The 8729-nt window shown below is 40.7% G+C and overlaps 1 long non-coding RNA gene across 1 annotated transcript in view; it reads left to right on the top strand.

The window, feature by feature from the left end:
- LOC110388647 overlaps positions 253 to 8729 on the top strand; it is a 32944-nt gene continuing 24467 nt past the window's right edge. The window contains exons 1-2 of the long non-coding RNA XR_002432946.1: positions 253 to 403; positions 670 to 820. This is a non-coding gene — a long non-coding RNA (uncharacterized LOC110388647). The remainder of the gene's footprint in view (positions 404 to 669; positions 821 to 8729) is intronic.

Here is an 8729-nt window from a genome sequence, read left to right as displayed (position 1 = left end):
TGACGCATCCAAAAGATGGATGAAACTGCTGGATTGAAATAAAACTCTGCACCATCTGTTTTACCAAGGTGAAGAGTGCTAGGAAAAGGTCATAATTTGTATATATGCCTCACAGCTCAGTGAGAAGAATGGATGCAGCATTATCTCATATATTTTCTTTTTCCATGTGCTGCTTTTTCTAACTGTGCCAAGTGACTGCAGGTAAAAGAAAGTGACAGCATTGCAGTGAGGGCCAGTGCGATCCAAAGGCCACCACATTCCTGCTGTCATGAGGACTGTACTTAGTCACCATATGTGCTATCATGAGTAAAGTACTTCCTTGTTCTGCTCCTATTCACTTATTCAACCCATTGAGCAAACCAATGTGAGAGGCTGCACATCAGTATTCAAGACGCAACACGAGGTGAGGAATCTGTAAGGGGGGGTTTGGCTGGTTACCTTTGAAATGGGATTGAAATTGCTGAGTATCTAGTTCTCACAGAGCCCTTTTTGTCAAGGGGTCTCAAAGGGTTTCTCAAAATTAACATCATTTAGAAGGTAATAAAAGTCCAGTGAAAGAAAAGCGAATGATTAACCACCAGCAGAGCCACAAATAGGTCTAACTCTCCTTTTCCACCAGACAGCACTGCCTCTCACAAACATTGTGCACATGCTTTATTTTCTCACCAGGAGCTGCGGGAAGGAGCCTGTTGCAGCAAGGAGCGGGGACAGGGAGTGCTTTCCCAGGGGCGATTCCTGTGTGCCCTGCCCCAGCCCCTGCCCTCTGGGGTCACTGGCTGAGATGACCAGGCACGCAGTGCTGGAGCAGGGCACCTTCGAGGTGAGTGGGGGAGCCCATGGCTCCCAGAGCACCCCTCAGGCTACCTGCATAGCCAAGCTGCCATCTCTGTGTGTCATGCACGTTATTAGGACTGTGTTCAGGACTGTGAGACTTAACTTCACCTTCTCCTTTACAAGAGAATCTGATGAATTTACAACAGGGAACCAGTGGCAGTTTGTGCTTGGCAAAGTGCTGTGTGAGGCCAGGGACTGAGTGACTCAGGGAAGCTATTAATAGTCTCCGTTGGGAAGCTTATTGCCTCAGTAACATGAATCATTAATTTGGCTTTTTAATCATTAAGAAAATACCTTTGTTTGATGGAATGTTTGGGACAAAGTCAGATGTAAGAAATTTTACTGTTTTTCTTACTCCTATTGCATTAGTTATTAATAAGCCACTAAACTCGTAACTAACCTCTTTTTGATAATTTACATCTGATGGAATGATTATATTTTTGTGTATTCAAATTAGTATGTGGCTAAATCATTATTTCAAGTTGTATTGCTTTCTGAGTGCTCTGTGTTGGTATATGAGAAATTTGGAGCAATAAAGTACATAATACAAAAAAATTGAATTAAAGGAACTATGGGGATTTACCCAAGGCATTTAGCTTGTCTTAATACCAGTTCCTAATGAAATTATAAGGAAATGTGAGAAAATTATTCCTACTTCTAGTTTTCATTATTGTGTCTCTTTTAAAAATATCCACTGCAGTATTAAGGTGTCTTCTCAAGTCACCTCTCCTCTACAAGGCCAGTCAAAAGTTCTGTAGTTCTGTACTCACTGCCATTTGCCCTTTGTTCTCTCCCCTAAAAATCAAACAGTAAAGCAAGCAGCTCCCAGTGATTCAGAAAGGATATAAGCAGAGGACCATGCATGAAGCTCAGCCTAGAAATGGCTTAAAATAGAAGGTACAGTTCTGGCTGTGTTTCTACCACCACTCCATGCAGTGAAGATCATTAAACAGACATCGGTAGCCAACTTAGATCCTTGTTTTGTCTTAGAGATGGAGCTGATTGTCTAAGAGACACTAACAATGGCAGAATTTACAGCTCTTCCCAAGAATGTGTGTAGCAGCCATGGTGTTTGGCTTATGCAGGCAGGGCTGGAGCTGGGTCAGCCTACAGGACTCATCCCAGGCAGGTATGGGTGGATGCCTCCCTGGAGACCCTGTCCACTTTCTGACAAGGCACAGGTGCCTTTTTAGTGCTTCTGTTCCCTGTTAGGCTGATAATACCTGTCCTACCATCACCTGCTTCCCTCTTGTATTCCAGCCTGTTCCACCTGTCAAAGTCTTGCTCACAACAGATTAAAAAGTGTCTTCAGCCTGTATTGAGCCCTGCATGGCTTTCTCAAAAAAAAATATCCTACAGTTTTGGTAATTGAGGTTATTAGTGCAGAAAATCGATGCCGGTTTGTTATGTTCAGAACCTTTTAATGTAACATTCATTAAAATCTTATCATGGTGGATTTTTTTTCAGTAAAATATTTGACAGGCTTTTTATGTCAACAAATCCTAGAAAGCCTTTTATATCAATATTAATCTTATGAAGTCATTTTTAATAGCAGCACAACTTCCGAAGACTTTTTTAACCACAAAAATCTTACCAACACTGTTTTTAGGTTTACTGTGAGCTGTTCAAAGGTAAAAATCAAAGTATAAGTAAGCAGCGCATTACAAAGTAAGAATACAAAAAAGTGTTGCATTCTCACAAATCTGAGACTCTACAAAACACCATTCATGTTGTGGTGAACCTTAAATGCAGCCCAAGAGAACGTGAAATATAATTTATGGACAGAACAAGTCTGAAAAGGGATACAGCTGTCACAGGACAGAAACACATTCTCTGCCTCGAGCAAGGACCAACTAAAACACCGAAAAGCACAGTGGTGAGTAAGATCCATTTGCATGGTCCATGATTCTTCACAACCTTTCAAACTGTACTGTTTGTTATCTGCTGTGCTTGAGGTGAGGCTGCACAGTGCAGAGCAGAGTGGGACAGTCACTGGCAGTGACTAAAACAAATCTGTTTGCTTCAGGATGGGTAATATGGACAAAGATGTGCAATTGACATTATGACCAGGCAACATGGGCTGCTGGACAACTTGTACCAAAGCTGCTCATGGCTTCCTAACATCTCCCTTTCAGACGGAGCATCAGAAGGACTGCCAGCACCAGCATTAGAGCCATCTGAGACAGGAATTGTCTCCCTGACCAACTCAGCCTCCTTGCACTCTGCTGCTGGGCTGTGACCATGACACTCCAGATCCCTATCTTCTTAAAGATCAATGATTTATCTTGTGGCCTCAGGCTACCTGCTGGTCCTGCCAGAGCCTTCAGCTCTTGTTGAGTGCTTTTTGCTCTGTTTGCACAATTCAGAAAGCTTCAGACTCTGTATTTTGCACTTTTGACCTGTTTGTTTTGATGGCACTTTAAGTCAGATTCTTATTTACAGACAAGCTTTGTTTTGCCAGCTGAGCGGCTACTTCTAACATACACGATGTGACCTGCAGGCTTGAGCTTTCAAATAGATCTTGCACTAAGCTGTGCTGGAAGTTGACAGCAATAGAAATTCTTGAAATGAAGCAGCACAAGTGATCAGCACACACCATTCTCATCCAAATCTCCACAGCTGTGCAGCCAGGAGGGCCCCCATTTCTCCACTCCCTGCTCATCCTCCGTCAGGCAGTTTCAAGCAGCATGTCAAAACCTTCATGTTCTTTCTTCAAGGTGGGGGTAGATAAACATGACCCTGGTAGTTATCATCAGAGGCTTGAATGTCTGTTAAAAGTGCTCTACGAGTTGTTGAGCTCTCAGTCCCACGATCTGTTTCCAGTGGGTGCAGGAGAAAACATGCTGTCACAATTCAAGGCCATTTCTTCCTAAAAGCAAACTGCTTCCCTCATATTTACTTCTTTATGAGTTGAAGCTGACCTGTAAGAGGCATCCTCAGACTGGGCAGTAAAATTCACAGACTCTCCCAGGCTAAGAGAAGGGGTGATAGCACCATGAATATGCAGATTATTGGTTGTACTGGCAATCACTCTCTCTTCTTCATCTTTTTGTTCTTGTTGCTGCTTAGGGAGTGGTTGAATACCCCTAATAAACTGTGCTCCAAAGGCAGGACCACTGCTGGAGGCATTGACCTCTTTCTAGTACAGAAAGTCAGTGGCATGGTGCAGAGTCTGAAGGGGCAAAAAAAGAGGCTCTAAAGAACTTGCTATCAGTGTCTGCCAGTGAGTGTGAATAGCAGTTCAGGCCCTCTCTATTTGGGATCTTTATCGTTTCACAAAAGAATTGTTCTTTCTGTGGGACCAGGGAATAGTTCCCATAATTAGAACCTGTTGGTGTGTTTTAAGTTGTTAAAAAACTACAGTAAGAATGGAAGGATTATTGCCCTTTCACCTTGTGTGGGCTTCAGAATGCCTGAACTTTTAAGGGCTGCATTTTGATCACTGCCTGCTCAAAGTGGGAAATTTGCAGGCTTGAACTTCAGTAGAAATAACCCCATTCTATGTTTCTCCCCTCTCAACCAGCACAACAGCAGCTGCTCCTTGCCTGTATGTGGCATGTTCCTCCTGCATGGAGCACGTCTATGAGCAGCTGGCCTGTGGATGTGCATATATTTAAAAGACGACAACAAAAAAACCCTCTTAAATATGTAAAAAAGTATATCAGTTGATTTTTAAAAAAGAAAAAAAATCATACCTTTTGCTTCTTTCTTTCTTTTTTCTCATTTTCCCCTAATTGTAACAGAGGTGTCTGGCTTGTGTCGTAGTGTGGTGACATGTGGGTTGCTCCCCACTGAGAAAGACCCATCCTTGCTGTCAGAGTGGGAGGTTGGTGCAGCACAAATACAGCCCTGCACCTTCCCTAAAAGAGCCCCTATGCACCACAAGGCCTAATACAGCCTTATCAGCCTATGAAAAAGAAATTGTGAAATCTCTGCCCATGACAAAAGCCAGCCTCATTTTACAGCACAAAGCAAGTTAACTGGCCTCTATGATGTAAGTGGATTTTTGTCTCTGAGTACATTGCAGCAATTAGATAGGAGACAATCCATGCAGTATTATACGTAGAGCATCCTGTAAAATTTACATTTTATTTTTCAAATCATTTCCAGTCTCCCTCAATTAAACCAGCATTTTTATTGTGATACGTGTACTGCTTAAGAGATGAGGCTTTTTCCTGTTTGAGTCTTGTCATTTAATTTTGGCTTTGAATTTCTTAACAAATGTAATACATTGTGACAGAGCACAGTGTTCGCCCAACATCTGGATGCTTTTGTACATTTCGCAGTTATCTCAGACTCGTTATGATAATTAATACCAATTTGCCATATTTCAAGCCAACATTTCTGCCCTTTACTAGAATGAAGAATTTAAAAATCCTCATTCCCAGCTAAGGTTATGGATATGTTAAAGGGATTTACAGGTGTTGGTGTGACTTTGGTTTATTTCATGCTTTGGAAAGCCACTGTGTTTTCCAATACAGTTCCTTCCCAGGGGAGTCTGGCTATGTACCTGCCACCACCATATCTGCCTCCCTTCTGTCAGCAGAGGGGACATCTCCTGCTGGCAGCTGCAGGCGCTGCACTACATCCTGCCCAGATTCTGTACAGATATAGACACTCAGACTTGCTGCGATCATCATCTTAGATCTGGGCATGAGCAGCAATCTGAATGCAGAAAGGCCACTGCTATTTGCAGTTCCATTAGTTCTAGCTAATTATTATTGCTGTTTTCTTCATGTCTATGGTCTTGTAGAACCTCACTGCAATGTTTTGTTTTTCAACACCTTAGAAAAACCATGGAAGATATATAAAAGCTTTTTGTTCTGATTGATACCTTGAGCCTGTGAATTAAGCCATTTGGCTGGAGTGGGGTCACCTCTGTGAAGGTACTGAGGACTATTTTCAGAAACAGTGCCAGACCATAACTTGAGCCATTGAGCCTCTGCGCCATAGTAGATAAAACAAATCCAGTATTGCCCCATGACAAGGTTCAGGAGGTGAATAAATAGTGACACAGGAGTAAAGGCAATAGTAGTAAAGGCCTTGAAAACATCGTGAGGACTCTCTTTTTACAGAAAGGACAGTGAGATCATCTCGTGTCGTTGTGGTTTAACCCAGCAGGTGGCCTAGCACCACAAATTTCTTCACTCACTTCGCCCTTGTACCAGTGGGATGAGGGAGAGAATCGGGGAAAAAAAACAAAGTCAAATTTCTGGGTTGAGATAAAAACTATTTACTAGGATAGAGAAAAGGAAGAGAAAAAAATGATAATAGTTATGGCAATTATATATATGTGTGTGTATGTATAACAAGTGATGCACAAGCAATTGCTCACTACTGATGCACTGCTAGTGCCAAAGCAGCGGCAGGCCTCCCGATGAACTCTCACTTTTTCAAACTTTCCTTCTGCATGATGTCTTATAGTATGGAATGTCCCTTTGGCCAGTTTAGGTCAGCTGTTCTGATTCTGTCCCTCCCAGCTCACTGGCAGGACAGTAGGAGAAGCAAAGAAAATGAAAACGTCCTTGACTCTGTACAGCACTGCTGTGTGTTATCAACAATGTTTTTCTCCTAAAAACGAAACATAGCATCACACCAGACACTATGAAGAAAATCAACTCTGTCCTAGCTGAAACTAAGACACGTGATCATCATGCTACCCATTTTGACTGCTATATGCTTGTTTCTGGTACAGTAAAATCTGGATTAAGCCTCTTAAGTGCCTCACTAAAAATTAATAGCAAAGCAATGATGTAAAAATCCAAGTACTCCACAAAACAATGATTCCCTTTCCAAAGACTGGCTGTATGCACTCATTTACTGTAACATACTCCATGTGCACAAAATGGACTAGGAGGATAAGGACAAAATGTACCTTACAGGCAGTGTAAGCAGCTAATTTGGGGCTTTGTAAACAGTCCAAAGATGGAGTCTCTCCTCATTGGCATGTGACTTGGATCCTAAGGGACCAGTTTCCTCAAGGAAGAGCTTCTTTTAATGAGTTCCTGTCTTGATGGCAATTGACACTGTGTCTTTCATCCTGCCTGACTTTTAGTTAGCGCTACACAGAACATGTGTAGTGTTTTTGGATGACTTCATATCTCTTAGTTTAAGCCTGTTACTTACTTTTTTGAAGTGTCCGTGAGGGTAATTACTTCTCTGTTTTTCTATGAGTCATCACTTCATCTGTTGCATGAGTAAAAGGTGGGTTGACTCAATCCAACTTTTACAGAACCTTGATGAACAAACAATACATTGATTAAGCCTTGTTTTCAGAGTAGAATTCAACATGAGGAAACAAAAGCTAAAGAAAACTATCAGTAATTTTTTTTTTCTTGATCTGTCTTTAGACTTCACTGAATTGCAGAACAGTACGAAGAGTATCAATCCTGTCTTTTTGTTTGTTGATTTGACTGGATCAAATTTGTTATGAAGAGCTACAAAGAAATTGTACCCAGAGAAAAAAGACTTATGGAGGCATTTTATTTTAGCCAACAAATACTTGCCACATCTGAACATTATTTAATTGCCAAGTGGGTTGAGGTTACAGAAAAAGTTTTTTAAGTACAGTAATGTATAACATTATCTCTTTCTGGAAGGTCCTAGACTGTTCCCAGGTATACCCTTCACCACAATCTTCATGCAAACTTATCAGCTTTGAAAAGGGACGATGAGCTGTTATGAATTGTTCTTTACTGGAAGGAGAAAGAGGCCTGTGGTAGAACTACACAGACAAAAGCTTTCCTTTGGAGCTTACCAGTTTGACTAGGATGGAATTGTAGCAAAGACCTGAGGGAAAAACCCTCTGAAATAAGTCTAACGTGTGCAACTCAGGAAGAGTTTGATGGAACCTATCAGTGTGAAGATTGAATAGCCTGGTCAGAAAAAGATGAAGATAAAGGAATGATAGAGAAGTAGTCTGAATAATTCCTCTGGAGAATGTTTTGAGTTATATTTGCTGAAGGCTGTTTCATCTTCCTGGCAATCTTGATTGAAATAAATTTGTACATACTTATTTCAAACATCCTGATCTATGGTATGCACAAAGAGTGAATCTTAAATTTCTCTGTCTGTATATGAATATATGTTCTACTGCCTGTGAAACAAAAAATGATAATTGGGATGAACCGCCAGAGGAGCTGAAGTCTACCCAAAAGAAATTCAGCTAGTATTATCTGAGTACTGCAACTTTTTTTTTTTTTTTTTGTCTGAAGAAGATCTGTCATGTACATCATCAGGAAGTAAATAGAAGCTGTGCAGGGCAAACCATTTATATCTCAGTGTGCAGAGCTACAGAGCTGCCAGGGTGATCATCTTCTAACTTTGTTCCTGTATGCTTGGTTCTTTGAAGTACATTTTTACATGTATTGTGACTGTGATGACTGCAATGATTACATACCATAGAAAAGGAAAGATACCTCCTTGCCCATAAAAAGACACTTTATCATTTATGTTATAAGTGATAATGCAATTTTATATTAATCAGTAGTCAGGAGGACTGTCAGGTGAAAGAAAACTTATAAACAGGGCAGATTATAAAAATAATTTTACTTCTAAGGATAAAACTCTTGTAATACATGTATTTTTTTTATTTTGCTGCTAAAAACTGTTAAACTGCTGAAAGCACCATCGTGACTGGTACAGAAGCAAGAGAGGTTTAATGTAGAATACCAGATATCTCTGGCTGTCATGTAGCCATCACTTGAGCATGACAAGAAATTAAATACTATTATTTTCTAAGATTCATTCATTCACATTTAAAATTACACAGAGGAAACTGGAGTTATTGCCAAAATAACCGAGAAAGCAATTAAAGAGATCACTAAAAAACACGTACTTCCTTTTGTGGTCAATGATTCTTGAAATCATTAAATATCAGAAAGCTATTTATAGCT

The sequence above is a fragment of the Numida meleagris genome, chromosome 1, assembly GCF_002078875.1.
Source record: "Numida meleagris isolate 19003 breed g44 Domestic line chromosome 1, NumMel1.0, whole genome shotgun sequence".
NCBI lineage: Eukaryota > Metazoa > Chordata > Aves > Galliformes > Numididae > Numida > Numida meleagris.
This window is presented reverse-complemented; position numbering and strand designations above follow the sequence as displayed.